The sequence below is a fragment of the Lepisosteus oculatus genome, chromosome 24 (assembly GCF_040954835.1).
Source record: "Lepisosteus oculatus isolate fLepOcu1 chromosome 24, fLepOcu1.hap2, whole genome shotgun sequence".
NCBI lineage: Eukaryota > Metazoa > Chordata > Actinopteri > Semionotiformes > Lepisosteidae > Lepisosteus > Lepisosteus oculatus.
The window spans coordinates 615415-631390 of record NC_090719.1 but is presented as its reverse complement, the minus strand read 5'-3'; the positions used below and the strand labels follow the sequence as shown (position 1 = coordinate 631390).

Below are 15976 nucleotides of genomic sequence, written 5' to 3'. Positions count from 1 at the left end.
TTGTTCTTGAACAAATCTTTGTTTTTAGAACATGGTGCTTTTTTTAAAGTTGTGCACATTGTGTAACCTAGGTCACTACAGGAAGTTTGATGTGAACTTTTTAAATCATGCCAATGCTATGGACACAGGACTACATACCGTAGTTTTATTCTTTGTACTGTTCAATGTGATTGAAATTGCTCCGTTTGCCACAAAAAGGAATGAGCAGGTGGTTTTCCCACATTTTTACCTTTGGTTCTAAATTGTTACTTTAAATTTAGACTTTGATGTAATTTTTAAATTTCTATTTCTTTATAGAAAACAGTCACCCTGGTCTTCGCACAAAGTGTTTTATTTCCGAAGCGTGTAGTGGGAAAATGTAGGTTTCAATAGTTTAGCTCTTAGAGCCCAGGCCAGAGACACTAGTTTTCCTGGAACTAGTTGTGTTTTCTAGGATATGGCTACAAGTCTGGGAATAATTGAGCTGGTTTGCATAATTGCTTTAGCAAACAAATGTGTGCGATGTGCTGTAGGTGCCCAGTCAGTAGAGAACGCGATTCCTCAGCTGAATGTGAACGTCATCATGCAGAAGGTTCTCTCAGAGGCAGACCGGGTTCTCATCATGTGCAATGTGAGAATTTGCCGAGTGACAACTCCAGCACGAAAACTAGTCAACACAAAAACCATGGGACCTTCAAAAGATTATACAGGTAGCCCCTGTTTTTCTCCTCTTTCCTCGGCAGAGTACTACCGAATGGGCTTATCCGAGTTCATGGTGTTGTGCGTGCTGGAGTGCATTTCTTTCTGGTGAAGTGGGCTTTGGTTTTTCGCGTCTCTGGGTCTCTCTGGGACCAGCATATCACATCAGCCCTCTGGGAGCTTTCACACTGGGGTTTACCAAAGAGTTTACCAAACGACTAGAACGCGTTGCCAAATGTTTGTGTCAAATGTCAACCACTGGGCGGCATGGCAGTGTGGCAGTCAGTGCTGCTGCCTCACAGCTCTTGGGCCCTGGGTTCGAGCCCAGGCTCGATGCCTTCTGTGCAGAGTTTGCACGCTCTCCCCCACATCCACCTAGGTTTCCTCCCACTTTCCACAGGCATGCTGGCTGCGTTAACTGGTGTTTCTGAGTTGTCTTGTGAAGGACTGGCGCCCCCTGGGGGGTGGACTCTCGCATTGCACCGTGTGCGGCTGTTGCTACACTTGCTAGGAATAAACAGATGAAGATGGATGGATATTAACCGCAAGATATCAAAGTGGTTATTTCAGTGCAAAACCATAAGTCCGACTCCCAAGATCTCAAGAAAAAGGGGGTCTCTTCTGTCCCTCCAATTTCTTTTTTGCATCCCACATGTTTTTTTTCCTTCCTCTTATGGTTCCCTGCAGACTTACAGTGTGCACAAAGCCATAACAAACTCCTTCAAAACGTGAATCTTTGGGATTGTGTGCATTTGTAGATAATGTTATTTTATAAAGGGGATGGTGACTGGGAATTCCTGTTTCCAGATGTCATTTTTTTTTAAAAACAGTGAATTCGTTTTTCCTTGGTACACAAGCTGACATCTCAACTTTGTCTGTGCCTTGCCGCAAGAAAATGTCTATTGCCAGGTTCACTTTACTACATTAAAAATAAGGCATTACTTCTATTGTTTCACATGCGAAGAAAGGGGATCAAAGAATATACTTTGTGAATATATATCGGGGAGTCACTGACTTTGTAATGGGTGGATCTCTTCGCAGATGTCTAATCAACTGATTTTATTTGAATTACTAGGTTGGTATAGTACTGTTATTTACTACATTTATATTGAATGCAAAATCAGTAAAACATGCTGTGATAGGTTGTTTTTAATATGCATTACTAAAAAAACTGATCAGAGGCAGGCCCATATTTGAGTCCCTTTCGTGTTATCAGGTAATTCAGTGTGTGGTTCTCCTGTATCTGCCACTGCAAACTGTGAATTTTTTCTTTGTTCCTTCTGGAAAACATATTGCAAGACTTCAGAAGAATTTCTGATGTAGTGTGGTGTGTTTCTCATGCTTTAAAAAGATGTTGAGTAGCAAACTTTCCTAGGCCTTCCTGAGATTTTTAAGAATGCTTGTTCCCTTCAACACTCAGATTTCTGTAGTATTTTAATTTAGGCCTTGGGAACTGGCAAGGATGATTTTGAAAGAGAGGGCTTTCCTGCCTGTCTGCGATTAAGAATTCAAGCGGAGAGTGTAGTTCATTCTGACTAGGAATAATGGATTCCTCGTGGTGCCACGTTTGTGTCTCGGTAGCGATTCTGCTGTCAGATGTCGGCTGCTTTTTGGATCTTTTCTTACCCGTTTAACACCCGAGGAGATGGCTCTTGCAGGTGGAGTGACCTTGCACGGATCGGCACCGCAGCCATTACATTTAAAAAGCTGTGCAGGTGTGCAGAATGATTGCAGCCGTGCTTAAAAGGGGCGAGTGGAGAAAGGAATGAATGGCGTGATTCGGTGCAGGTCTGTTGGGGAGCTCTGTGCCGTAGAGGGAGGGTTGTGGTTTCTAACCAGGCCTGCTGCTGTTGCAGGGGGCAGGTTTGCAATGTCCTTGAGACCCATGAATACACTATCATCAGCCATTGATATCGCACCAGGACAGATTTTTAATCTTCTTACTAACTTTTTTTATTCCTAAGGGATTCATGGAGAACAAAATCTGCCCCCCTCAAAGGGACTCAACTATGAAGCGTCTCAATGTTTTTATTTTTGTTTTATGGGGAATTTTTACCCTTGAATGGTGCTTTTAGACTGGTCAGGTTTATTTATTAATTTTATATAAATATATATAAATATAAATAGTATGGGGGGGGGGGATAAAACTTATGTAAATGCTTTTTATGAGATATACGTACTAATTAAACCATATTCACTGCGCAGCTGAACCTGACACTCAGCTGCTTTCACTCTTTTTGTTCAAAACGTCACAGAAGAGCCGCGAGGCTCCGGCTGGTTTCCAGGGGTCCGCTCCGGGACGGGCGGGGGGGCTCCTGGGAATTGAGATTGACAGATGTCGGATCGATGGGTATCAGGTAGTTTCTGAACACTGATGATGCGTTAATAGCCCCCAGGCAGTCTTCCATTTTTCTGTCGAAACATTTTCCTGTACCGTGAAATACGAAAGCAATAAACCTTTTGATCTAGTGTCCTCATAATTCTCGAGAAGAGTTGTTACTGTAAAACCCTGGGAAGGGTCTGTTCCGATTTGTCGTTTAATTTGGAGAAACGCCAGGCAGTGGGGAGTGTCCGGCAGCGTGCATCCGATTGTTTTCAGACGTTTTTTCTTGTGAATGTTTGGACAGGCCGAGTGAACATGTCTAACAGGTGCGGCTGTCCCACCAGCTCTGCCTGCGCCCCCCCCCCCCCCCCTGCAGGGGGCGCAGCTGCTGGAACGGTCGCACCTCCGTCTTGTGTCAAAAACAAAAAGGGATGGGGACGCCGGCGGGTCCTGTCCCAGACTCCCGAGACCCCCTGCTGCGGAGCTCGCTGGTCCCCGCGCTGCGAGGGGAGGGGGAGGGGGGGGACACAGGCGCACGGCCCCCCCGCCTCTCGGACGGGAGGTGAGGAAGGGCGGGATTCCAGGAGCCCTGGCTTTCCCACGGTCAGCTCCGGGAGCCACTTCCTCCCGAGAGGGGGTTTCTGGGTGACGCTCGTGCCCGGGTGCGCTCCGGTGAAGGCGGGGCAGGTCTGGAGCCCCGGGGGGCTCGTTGGCGCGGGACGGCGGCCCAGAGGCCGGGGGGGCTCGGGGCTCGGGGGCGGACCCTGCTCATCCTCTGTACCTGCAACCTCACAACCGAACTGTGAACCTCAGAACTCTACTGTTTTTATAACTATGAAGTAAATGAAGCTAGCTAGAGCTGATGCTGTAACAACTGTTAACTTGCCATTTATGAATTTATTTTATAGCATGAATTATGAAAAAAAAACAAATATATTTATTCAAATTATATATTTTACTCATAATCATTCTATTATCTGGGTTATTTTTATTTTTGTTTTTTTTGTGACAGGACTTTCAGTGCTGCTTGTATATTTGCTTTTTTTATGATACAAAGAGAAATGTCAATGGGGAAAATTGCGTTTTTGTTTGTAAAATAAAAATGCTGATCCAGCAGACCTGCTGTGCAGAGATTCATTGCCTGGAGGCGAGATTGCTGTAGTTTTATCCCACCACAGGCGCACGCACACAAGCACAGGTTTTCTCACTGAGGTATGTAGTGTAATAAACTGTTAACGTATATTTAAATCGTGAATTGTTGAGGTGTATTTCTGCTGTCTGTTTCAGCACACTTTGAGTTGCAGAGCATGATGGTCAAAGCAGCGGGGCTCTGCTTGGCCGTGTGTAAACTCTTGTACAGACGAGGCATGGCCCCTGACCCCAGAGAGCCCCGGGCCAGCAGGTCTTACGGGTCGCCCTGAAAGCGGTCCCGCTGTTGGGAACGGCCTGCCGTGTCTTTGAGAGCTGCAGGTGTTGGGTTTGCGTGTGGTATGATCTGTGAAAGTGGGTGGCTTGGCGGCGCAGTGGTGAGTCTGCAGTCCTGGGTTCAAATCTGGACCGGGGGTGCTGTCTGGGTGGAGTTTGCATGTTCCCTGTGTGCTCATGTGGGTTCCCTGGTTTCCTCTCGCTTTCCAGAGACATGCTGGGAGGTTCATTGTCTGATGGGATAACTGCCCCCGGTGTGAGAGTGTGTGTGTGTGTGCCCTGTTGTGGACTGGTGTCCTGTCCAGGGTGTACCCTGCCATGTGCAGCTTGCTGGGACAGGCCCTTGTCCCCCACAGCCCTCAGTTCGACGCAGCCGTTATGAAATGGATGGATGATCTCTGAACGAATTTGGTGCCTTTGTCCACACTTCCCTCTGGCCACTCAAGCAGGTGAGTTGTGCACTAAAGAAAAGGTGAAGTTCTTCCCAGCATTTAGGAATCGCTGTCAGGGTGACTCTGAAAACCAGGCTGTGGCTCTGTGGGATCAGGCTGGCCTTCCCTGTTATGGAACATACCTCACCGTGTTTTTACTTAGTGTGGATGAACTTTGAACTTCATGCAGGCAGTCCGGGGGGTCCCCAGAGATGGAGCGAGGCCTCACCCCCAGTCCAGGTAAGCATTGAGCACATTCTGGTACAGCGGCGCTGTTCCTGCTGTACTTCAGGACAGTCTGCTTGGTGTCACAGTTGTGATTTTAGACGTTTTCTAATAGTTACCTTATCATTAGGAATTCCAAGTCTCGGTGTGTGTTTAGACTGAAATTGGGGTACATTATTTAAACTTCATTAAAATGTGGTCCTGTCGGAAAATGTTGAAGAGTCCAGGTTTGTCATTCTGCCTGCTGTTCCCAAGAGGGCTGTAATCTCTTTTTGTGTCGCAAGAGGGCGCTATAAAGCTGTAATCCGGTGCTCCTGAAGTGCACATCTTCTTGAACATCACCCGAGCTCCACTGTTCCTTAAGCAGCTTGTTCATGTTCAGGCCGCTGGCCCTGTAACTGCACTTGTAGCAGTTCTGGATCGCAGTTTAGTTCATTTCAGTTTTCTTTCAGAGGCTTATGTTTCATCCGCTTTCGGGTCTTGAAGCAAACCGATTGAGACGTGATCATCTGTGCTCGTCTGAGGTCCGGGGCTGCTGTCGTCCAGGTGTGCGGGGTGAAATATTAGCGCCTGCAGCGGCTCGCTGTGGGAGGCGTGTCTGTGTCACCTGTGCGCTCACCCCGTGTCTGCCTGAACTAGGTAAGGGAACACGTGCTTCATGAGCAAGATGAGGAGAGAGTGAGGAAGCTCAGTGTGTCGAGGGAGTTTCAGAATACCCGAGGACCGAGGACATATAAGGGAGAAACCGTGCTCTTGGTTGTTTTCCTTCTGTCAGGCGGCAGGGTCTGTAGTTTGAGAAATCTGAGTTTTGTGAAAATCCTGGAGTAACTGTAGTCGCAGCTCTTGCGGGATACAAAGCAGAAACGCGCTAGTAAATGTCACTGCACTGTCGCCAGCCTGTTCTAGGGATGGTTAAGGTATTAAAACATCTTTTTTTCTAAGCCTATCCCTAATTATTTGCTGAGCACATCAAAACAAAGTTATCAGCTCAATCTGAAAAACTAATAAAACAGTCCACTTTATACAGGACATATTTGAATTCATAGTTGAAGACATACATTATCGAAATGTACACATTTTTTATATATATAATTAAAACTTGAAAACAGACAACTGCGTCCAGTGTTAAGTTTTATTATATTATATTGCGGTGTAGTTCAGGAATTTCGATCCAGCCGTTTGAAATAACCAGTGAAGTACGTCCTTGACGCACAGTCGTCGGCCCCGGACACCACATTCCTCACGAGTTTCCGAATTGCTCGAGATTAAAAATCGATTTATTTCCTCCGTTGACTCGCCTGGCTCGCTGCTCGGTTCGTCGGAGTCGCCCAAGAGCCTGGGGGTATCTCGCTTTCACTCCGACGTCCGTCCCCAGAGCACTGCAGACACCTGCGATCCGCCTCTCCACTCATCTCAAGCGGCACAGCCCCTGTTGTGCTCAGTTCACGCAGGTGAGTTAAAAGTCGGTGTTTTGTTTCCTATTCAACTCGTTGTTGTTTTTTTTGGTTGACTTTTTGATCCATGGCATCGTGTCGGTTTTGTGCTGCGTGTTTCTCAGCGCCTCTGTCTGTAATTCGGCAGGAGCACTAGAGGCGTCCAGACCCGGGCTTCATGTCGGTGCTCATGCGTCTGTGTCGCGCCCGAAGATCTATCGATCCGAGCGCTCCTCGGCAGGAAAAAAACAACGAAATAATGAAACTAAATGGGCTCATCGAGCAGCAGGGAGTGAGATTAGCCCCTGCGTCCCTGGGGAAACGTGATGTGGACACGCACCCCCCGCACACAGGGCTGACCGCACCGACCCAGGCAGGCCGGCGGACTCCTCCCGGCTCAGCCGCCGCCAGCTGTGGACCCGGGCCGGACCCCTTCGTCTACAGACGCTGCCTCTTGCTCTCAGCTGGCCGCTGGTGCGTGTTTCTGATTCTGTCATGCACAGATTTCTATTCGTGTATCAATATTGGCTATTTTTCATGCCGCCGAAAAGTGCGAAACAGTCTTATTTCAAGATTCACTCGCTGAGACGGCGTGGCCAGCAGTTTCATCTGCTGAACTCGCCGAAATAATCAGGTTCAGACCACATTGCCTCCCCCACCGCGGTAAAATCCAGGTTTTTACGTCCTAGTGCCTGGACAGTACTGCAGGTGTCGGCGCAGCGATCCGAACACCTTTCATTTTCTCCCACCAGACCCAGACACGGCTCGCTACCTGCGCACTCATCTGCGATTAACATAGTCCCGCCTCCTCGTAGAGGTGATTGGCCGAGCCACCGTTCGGGGGCGTGCCACGCAGCCCGACTGGAGCGGCGATTGGCCAGGGCGCCCGCCCGTCCCGCTCCACCTGACACTTCCTGATGGCAGGCCCCGGCTGCTGGGTGCGCGCCGCCCGCTCGAGACAGTGCGGCGCTTCGTCCTGCCGTGTCGAGCTGCTCGCGACGCTGAGGCGCGCTCCTGCTGTCTGTCCCGCGGGCCCCCCCCCGTCACGCGTGGGACTAACGCCGGGCCCGTGGGTACCGAGAAACGCCGCCCGTCCCCGCAGGGGGTGCGGGGGGGAGGGGGGCAGTCTGTTTTGAAGCCCCGTCGGAGCGTCCCTGTGGAGGAGTCGTCGTCGGCGGCGAGGAGCGGCGGGTCCCCACGGCCGGCGAGGTAAGAGGCGACGGGCGCGTCTTGGTGTCGGGGGGACACGGACACGAGTGGGAGAGGGTCGCCGCCGTGCCGTGTCCGTGGGTGTCGCACCGCAGCGCTTTTGCTGGCGGCTGTCCGTGTGCCGACACGCCGCCTGAGCGTGTGAGAGTGGAGGGGCCGCTGCTGAACCGCCGTCTCGTCCACACTGCGGGACAGGTGCTTAACTGTGTGGCCGGCGGGATGGGCGCAGGCTGTGGAGTCCGTGGGCTGCGGGGCCGTGCCTGTGCCCCCGCAGTACCGTGCGTGTGAAACGGCCGCGGCTCTCAGTCCGTCCGTCTGCCTGCTGCAGCGCCACGGACCTGGCTGTGGACCCGGGGGGGGGGTTGTTTACACGCATTACCAGCGCGGGAGTGGGCATGGCGCTCGGGTCGTGAAACCGTCGCTCCCCATCATAAAGCCGCAGGCGTATTACTACATGAAAACACGCAGGGAGACGTCTGCTGGCGCTGACCCCTAATGTAGGTCAGCCCGGTGTCTGTTCACTCAGACCCGCCGCTGCTCGGGGGGGTGGAGGCGAGGCGGGGGGGTCCGTTTATCACAGAGCGATGCTGCTCTTCGCTGAAAACAGGAAGTGACATTCGCCACACGTGCTCGCAGTGCCGTTAATTTCAGATGGACAGCGGAGGGGGGAGGTATACCTGCAGGACCCCACACCCACTGCACGCCCCACTCTCGTCCCCCACCGTGCCTGTCCACCTGGGCTCCTGCAGCTCCGCATGATGGGCTTTGCTGCTACGCTATCTAATTTTGCCCAGCACTCATCTCCCCAAAAGAGATCCAGTGGCAAGATTCACGAGTGATATTTCTTGTTGTTTTTTTTTTTTGCTGCCGTTGCTGTGTTGTTGACACCCCAGCCTGGCCGGCAGCAGAGAGCTTTGTGCGTGAGCCAGGCTGCGAGCTGTTTGTCCATCTGGTGAAGCGGCGGAGGAGGAGGTGGAGCTGGTCTCTCTGGTCGTGTGTGCGGGACTCGCACATTCTCTTTGTGAGGGAGAAGGGTCTGTCCAGGTTGATTCTGGGGCTCCCTAGCTGTGATGTGGAGGTAATGATTCAAAAACCTGCTCACAGCCGCCTTCGTGCTACTGCAGCAGATCTGCTCTGGCAGCGGTGCAGAAAAACTGTGCTTTAAGAGCTGAAAATGTTTCCTCTGTGGCACCTGTCTCCTTCCCCCCAGAGAGCCAGAGAAACAGGAGCCAAAATAAAACTCGGGGAGGAAGTGGAATGAACTCTGCTGGCACTGCCGGTGTGTGTGGGAGACCCAGTCCCCTTCGCGAGAGCGGCGAGGGCGGGGGTCCGCGCCCCTGAAGGTACCTGCGCTGCCCGGACAGGAAGTCCGCTTGCAGGGCAGGATGCGTGCGTTCGGCCAGACCGTGGTCGCTCCGGCTCGCTCGGGGTGGCCTGTAGGGAGGAGAGTTCCCAGTCCTGTTGCCCTCCCTGAGCAGCCTCCCTGCAGGGGCAGCAGCAGTCCGCTTCAGCACCTTGGTGCCTCACGAGTGCAGTTTGCACAGCCTGTGGCACAACTATCCAGCAGCATGAGGCTTGCAGTAGAAATTCCAGGCTGTGTACACCTGAAATTAAACAAAAATAATATTCAGAGTATGCTGCAGAGGCAGCAATTATTCGCTGGCATGCTAGGGTGCAGCAGTATCCAACAGGAAGAATGGAGTGTTTGGGTTCTAGGTAGTGTCGCGTATTTTGACCTCAGAAATTTGGCTCGAGTTTAGCTGTTTTCCAGTAAACACTGGCGTGCCTTGGCAGTGTGTTAGTGTCAAGTCTATACATTGTACCTTGTACTCAAGGTGAAGAAACACTGAGCAAATTAACGTCTTGGTCTGGACTGAACCGTCTTTGTCAGAAACAGAACAACTGACAGAAATAAAGACACCTGTAGCACTTCTTCTCTGAAACTATAGTAGGATTTCAGTGAATGAGCCCGAGCCTCTCGTGTAAGAACAGAGAAGACTCTTTTTTTTTTTCCCACCACAACACTATCTCAAATCATTTTCAAAGTAAAATAGTTCAGGTTTTATGGATTTAATGCAATATTAGAAACGTGTAAAGCAAGCTGTAAGCTCTACTTTCCACCAACAACAGTGACAGCTACTGTCTCATTTGCATAGCAGCTGAAATAAAGGGTCCTGAGAAGTTGAGTTGGGAAGTGCAGGCCAGCTGAATGTGACTCTGGGGCTGTGGGAGGGCGCTGGTGGTCCATGGTGGGGGTCTGAGGCTAAAGGCTGTCCAGGCTGTCTGATTGCTAGTTATTCAATCCCAAAATCTCATCCACCACCTTGCGCCCCCCACCCATCAAGGTTCTCCACTCAGAGCAGACCTTGCAGGCATGTGCTGGTGGAGAAGTTGCAATTTAGTGTCTCGTCCAGCGTGAGGTTGGTTGAGTTACACTAATCAGGTTATAGTGTACAAATTAAACTGCTCGGATTACACGTCGGTCGCGTCAGTCTGCCGGTGCTTTAATCTTCAGCTTGTGTGTTTTTTGTGCTGCCGAGTCCTGTAATTTGGTGTCAGACTTCGCTGTTAATCGCAGATCTCGCACCGGCATCCTGTGCAGACTGTTATTATAGTGGAACTAAAACAATTTCTTTGTCGCCGCATCAGCACAACTGTGGATCGCTCTGTTCCAGTGCGCGGCACTGGGAGGCAGCGTTACTGGGAGAGCAGCGCTGCGCCGCAGCCTGTTCCCCTCTCCTCCTCTTCTCGCTCCGCTGGCTATGCAGATGAGAATCTGGCACGAAGTTGCCCTTAGGACCTCGCTTAATGTGCCCTGGAAGAGCAGAGGTTATATCGATAAGCCTCTATTTCAAAACGTCTTCTAGCCCATTGTTACGGAACAGCACTCTGACCTAAAGCTATTAAAGGGCCGCGTGTTCATTTTCGTTCCGGGCCTGCTGGTTTGCTGTTGTTCGGTTCGGGAGCTGGCTGTATATTGGCACAGTGAAGTGGGCTGGAAGGGCACTCGAGGCAGCCCGGAGAAGGCGGACCCACTTCATAAACGCCAGCACTCATCTGGCTGCCCCAGGCTGGGGCTGTTCTGTGGACTGGGAGACGCTGAATGTTTCGAATGCTTGTGCCGCTTGTGAAAGCCCGAAATATTTCAAACATGTCACTGCGAGGCTGTCGAAACTTTGGGCAATGTGAAAGGAAGTCTTGAGGTGTCTTGTTCTGATACTGCCCCCTCCTTGCCTCCCTCTGTATGCCAGCAGCACCACAGAGGCCCCCCCCAGCCCTGTTCTACCACAGGCACCTGTGGCAGCAGGACCACAGGGCTGCAGGGCAGGGACTGGTTACTGGGAGTCCTTGGTGTCCCATCAGTGAAACCGCTGGAAGTGTCTGTGCAGAACAGGCTCGTGGCTGAACCCCAGTAGCGATCCACTTCCTGTGCCAGGGCTGCTGCTGCCTCCTCCTCCCTCTGGGGCTGCTTGTGCAGAAGCAGCTTGCCGAAGCACAGACATGAAGAGAAGGATTCAGTTGAGCCTCTTATCAGTTCACATATGCAGAAGGGCGATTGTCTCTGGCCCTTCTTAAACTCCAAAATATTCCTAATAGTTAAACGTATGAATAAACAGATGAGTATACCGATTGTCAGTTGCATAGTTGGATTTAATTGCTTATTTACTGCTTGAGTATTTGTGCGGTTCATTAATCCAGTCAGCCACCTCAGAATGGCACCTGACCTTGAAGAACTCGGTATAATTTTGTGCAGGTTCTGTGCTGCATTGTAGAAGTTCCTGTTTTTACTTTCTGTTTTAGCAAAGCAGCAGAAGACTAACCTGCTTAACCTTCAGCTCCCCCGGCTGTGTCATAGTGAAAGGAAATGATCTGGCTTTGCTTCAGTTGCCGCAGCTGAAGGTGAAAGAGAAACCTGTTTCTGCAAAGGAGCAGATGTGCTGAGATTGCCTGTGGAGCCGACGTTTGTCGTTGTCACTCGCGGTCATCTCCGGAGAAGTTTTTTGTGGGCTTCAGTTGTGCAGCATTAGGTTGTACTTGCTTCCACGCTGTTTGTGTCTATCCAGGCAAGCACCTGTCTGCTTCAGGCGCTGCAGCATGGGAAGGATGAGAGACTTATTAGGTCTGAAGCGGGCGATGACGTAAAGAGACCTGCTAGAGTGTAGCCCTCGAGGGCCCGAGGCCAGGACCACTGATACAAATGGTCCCTTTTTTTAACCTCCATGCAGGGCCGGCTCCTCTGGGACATGGGAGACACCTGTTTACTGAAGCCCCTTAAGCAGTCGGCGCCCCCTTGCCATTTTTACTCTGTTACCCTTCTGCTGTAGTGTGCTAACTGGGAAGGGAGACCTACAGTAGGTTAATAAACGAGGAGATCTGGGACAACCGCTGGGAGATTCGGCAGAAATGTAATATGTAACTAACACTTGCACAGGGGCAGTAGGTTTTGTAATCGTTTTTCTTTGAGGACCTTGAGCCTGTTGTCTAAATACTTCTGAGCGACTCCTTTAAAACGGGTGGGTTGCAGTCCGTGGTTCTGATTTGCTTTCGCACAGTGAGGCCAAGCTCGAGCAGAATGCTTCCTTCCCTGGCTCGCTTCAGAGCAGCTGACTGGAGACAAAGCAGCCTCCTGTGAGGCACTGGGCGTGACGTTTTGTGCGAGGACTGTAACGCAGGGCAGTCTGCAAGTGGAACACCCTGCACGGGGTATTAACAACCGTGACTGCTCCACGGGGAGCCAAAAAATGTGAAGGTTGGCAGCAGGTGTGCCAGTGCCCCCTGCTGCGCGAAGCAGGGAAGTGAGGTTTAGGTTAAAGAGGCTCGAGCATGGAGTGTCGCAGTCTGTCCTTCTTACAGACCAATCAAACTGACTTCTACATGCAAGATTATGGAAACGATTATTACAACTAAAGTAGTGGATCAGCTATATGGAAATCCTATTCTGGGAGACGGTCAGCATGAATCTAGAATAGCCTGGACTTGCCTAAGCAGCTTTGAACAAGCAACAACTGCCATGGATATACAAAGAGCATATGATATGGTGTATTTAGATTCTCAGTTCCTTATTACAGGCAGTAGGCATTCAGGGAAATGTGGGTTTGGCTAGAAAATTGGTTAATAAGTAGAAAACAAAGCACAGGGTGATTGAGCGAGAATGGCTAGTACGAGGAATGAAGGCTGAAATTGAAGTGATATAGAGGTGGTGTACCACAGGGATCTCTGCTAGGACCACTGCTCTTCTAATTTTGATTGGGGATTTAGAATCTGGTATAGTATTCAAAAACCTTTAAAGGCGCCGACAAAATCAACGCTGCAGATTTCTCCAGAATGAACAGCGAAGCATGAGCCAGCGGACACAAGTGGAAACATATGCGAAGGTGCATTTCAAACGGAGAACAGGAGGTATTCTGTACCCAAAGAGATGTAGGAGTGTGGAACAAACTCCCCAGCCCTGTTGTTGAACCTGGATTCTCTCAAGAAACCGCTGGATGAGAAGCTGGAATCAATTTACTTCCAAACGGGCTCGATGGACTGAATGGACTCCTCGTTGATGACCCTCCTTGTGTGATGTGCTTGTTCAGAAGACTTGTCGAATCAGGGCTGTCAGCACGTTGTGGAAAATAATTAAACCCCCGCGTCGTGCATCACATTTCAGCACGCCAGCTGCCCAGGCTGACCCTGCAGTCACCTTGAGGTTTTCTTGCAGGCTATTTCAGGTCAAGCAAGTGTTGAAAAATAAAAATCTTGTGGGACTTTTTTTGTAAACTGGGACTGATTTGTAAAACAAAACAGCATAAACTTTCTCCTAGAGCCTGCAATTTGTCTTGTAATTGCTAGTTTAATGGTTTTAAAATGTCATTTCTGTCTGCTGCTTTTATTTCAGCTCATGACTTTGCAGAGCCGCGCTTTGTTTTGTTTGATTGTAGGTTTTAACCGTGAATGGGAGGACAAGTCCTTTGAAGTTTTTGTTGTCGTTGGCGGTTTGCTTGGCAGCTCTGTGGAGAGGAAGTGGGACTGGCGTCCAGGCACACGCTTCTGCCGTGGGGCTCCGGCCTCTCTCCCTGCTTGTGGGTTAATAACCTGTCCTTTAGCACTTGAACAGACCATCTCATTGGCGCGGGCTGTGCTCAGAGCAGTGATTTTAATTGCAGGAGGGCCCTCGGGGACAGTTTATTATGTTAAAGGCACGTAATTTCAGTTTTATTTCCATGCGAGAGGTGGTTGTGTGGCCTCTTTTTGCTGTCTAATTTGTTATGGAATATCTTGCTGGGCCCTTGTTAAGGACCGATATCATAATTTAATCACAGTTGCCAGCATGAACATATTGGAAGGAAGATTTATTAGTGTGACAGGTGCTGTCACAGGGCTATTTGGGTGTCACGCTGAATGTGACAGAATATTACTTTACAAGACAGCAGGGTTTTTTTTTTTAAAGAGACCTGTGCTGGTTAGCGATGCTGTCTGTCTGGGATATGAGGCTGAGAGCCAGCATGTCCCTGGGCTTTCTGAGGCCTTTCACTCCTGCGGCTGGGAGTTCGGCTGTGTCTGCAGGCTTTGCAGCTGTGGTTTTCATGAGCTTGGGACCCACAGGTCACGCTCATTCTGCCTGGCCTGCTTTCCTGAGTTTCTGCTGCCATAGGTTCTGCATAGGAGCATGTTAAAACAACCCAAGCATATCTAGGAAACCCACACCAACGCAAGGCGAACATACGGACTCCACACTCACGGCGCCCTGCGGTCCGGGATTGAGCCCAGGGCCTCAGCGCTGCTGGGCAGCAATGCTGACCACTGTGCTACCCAGTTGTTTGACTCGTCTATACTGGGAACAGCGGTACAGGCAAAGGCAAGCTGTTGCCCCACAGGGGAAATGCTGTTCGGGGAGAGTACAGTATGTCCTTACTCTTTCGGACAATCGGTACAGGAGCTTGGGACTGTTGAGTCCTGAGATGAAGTGGACTGCTGTGTCATGCAAAGCCTGACCTGTTTCCCTTTAACAGGGATGGAGATTTCCCAATTTCCAAATCAGGCAACAGCTTGTGTGGTTTGGTAACAGGCAGTATTATGTACAGACCAAGGGATGTGGATTGAAAGCCCTCAATCTGCATGCTTTCGGACATCTAGCATGTAATAGACCTTTGACTTTTAGAGAAACACTTTAATCTTCTTTAAAACCAAAGCCAGATTCAGTAGGAGCTTACAGAGGCTGATGGTTCAGAGATGACAAGATTATCAATCTGTCTCCAAGGGTGCCCCATATACATTCTTCACACTGTATTGCAGCAGCATGGGTTTTGTTCTTTCAGAATGCTGTACTGGGATTTGTCTCAACCTTTTGTCGTCCACTGAAGAGCAGCCAATGCTGCAGCCTGACCCAAGAGGATTATTGAAATGTACTGATGTATTTTTTTGTGATCTTGCTGTAAAAAAAAAACCCCTGTGTGATTATCTGGAATATTAATCAGGACGTTCGGGGAAGAGAAATGTTTTGAATGGCCTGGAGGTTTTATGCCAGATTTTTTACTTATTGCTGTGCATGCCATACTGATTCATACAACAAGGACTATGTATCGTTATCTTATTAAATCGCTGCCAGTCAGTGCTGCAGTTAGACGTATCTCAGATTTCAGTGGTGTAGAGCGAGGCCGTGTGGGGTTATTTTATCTGATTCCGCGATGCACACGGCGCTGTGCCTTCTGGCCGACCGTCCCCTTTCTCCGCTGCTCACTCTTGCAGTGGAGTAGCAGATATTTCGCTCCGCTGCAATGCAAAGCAGCCTGCGGTCGCTGAAATCTGTCTCTCAGCACTTGCGATCAGAGGGCCATGCTTGCTCCAGTGGTGTATTTTCTGCGCCTGTTCGGTAATTGCTCTTCTGGTGGGGGTCGGATTCTGTGATGTCAGGAGCTCGTTCAGGGTTCAGGCCGGGCCCGCGAGTCCAGAAGTCTCCGGTTAGAGCTGGGGCTCACATGGTTTCCTCACCGGGTCGGGTCGGTGTTGTGAACCGAGCTGGTTTGACAGTCTTTGGTTTTCAATGAGAATTTTTTTTCCAAATTTTGGTTTCGGGTCAGTCTGCCAGCCATTTCGAGCTGGCTGCCTGCGGCGCACTCAGTCTGGTAACTGCCTGTGTGAGAGTTAAATTGAGGTTGAGGGAGGCTCAGCGGCCATCTGGGTGTGATTGTAAAGCACAGTTTGCTCCGCTGATTGAGACTGGTCTGTCGGTTTGCTCCGCTGATTGAGTTCAGGAAGGATGTCCCTAG

General features: G+C 50.2%; 1 protein-coding gene across 1 annotated transcript in view; it reads left to right on the top strand.

Annotated features, from left to right (window-relative positions):
* The first annotated feature begins 6115 nt into the window (after positions 1–6115).
* LOC107079804 (ras-specific guanine nucleotide-releasing factor RalGPS1-like) overlaps positions 6116–15976 on the top strand; it is a 46923-nt gene continuing 37062 nt past the window's right edge. The window contains exons 1-2 of the mRNA XM_069183514.1: positions 6116–6989; positions 7268–7724. The gene's annotated coding sequence lies outside the window, so the exon portion shown is untranslated. The remainder of the gene's footprint in view (positions 6990–7267; positions 7725–15976) is intronic.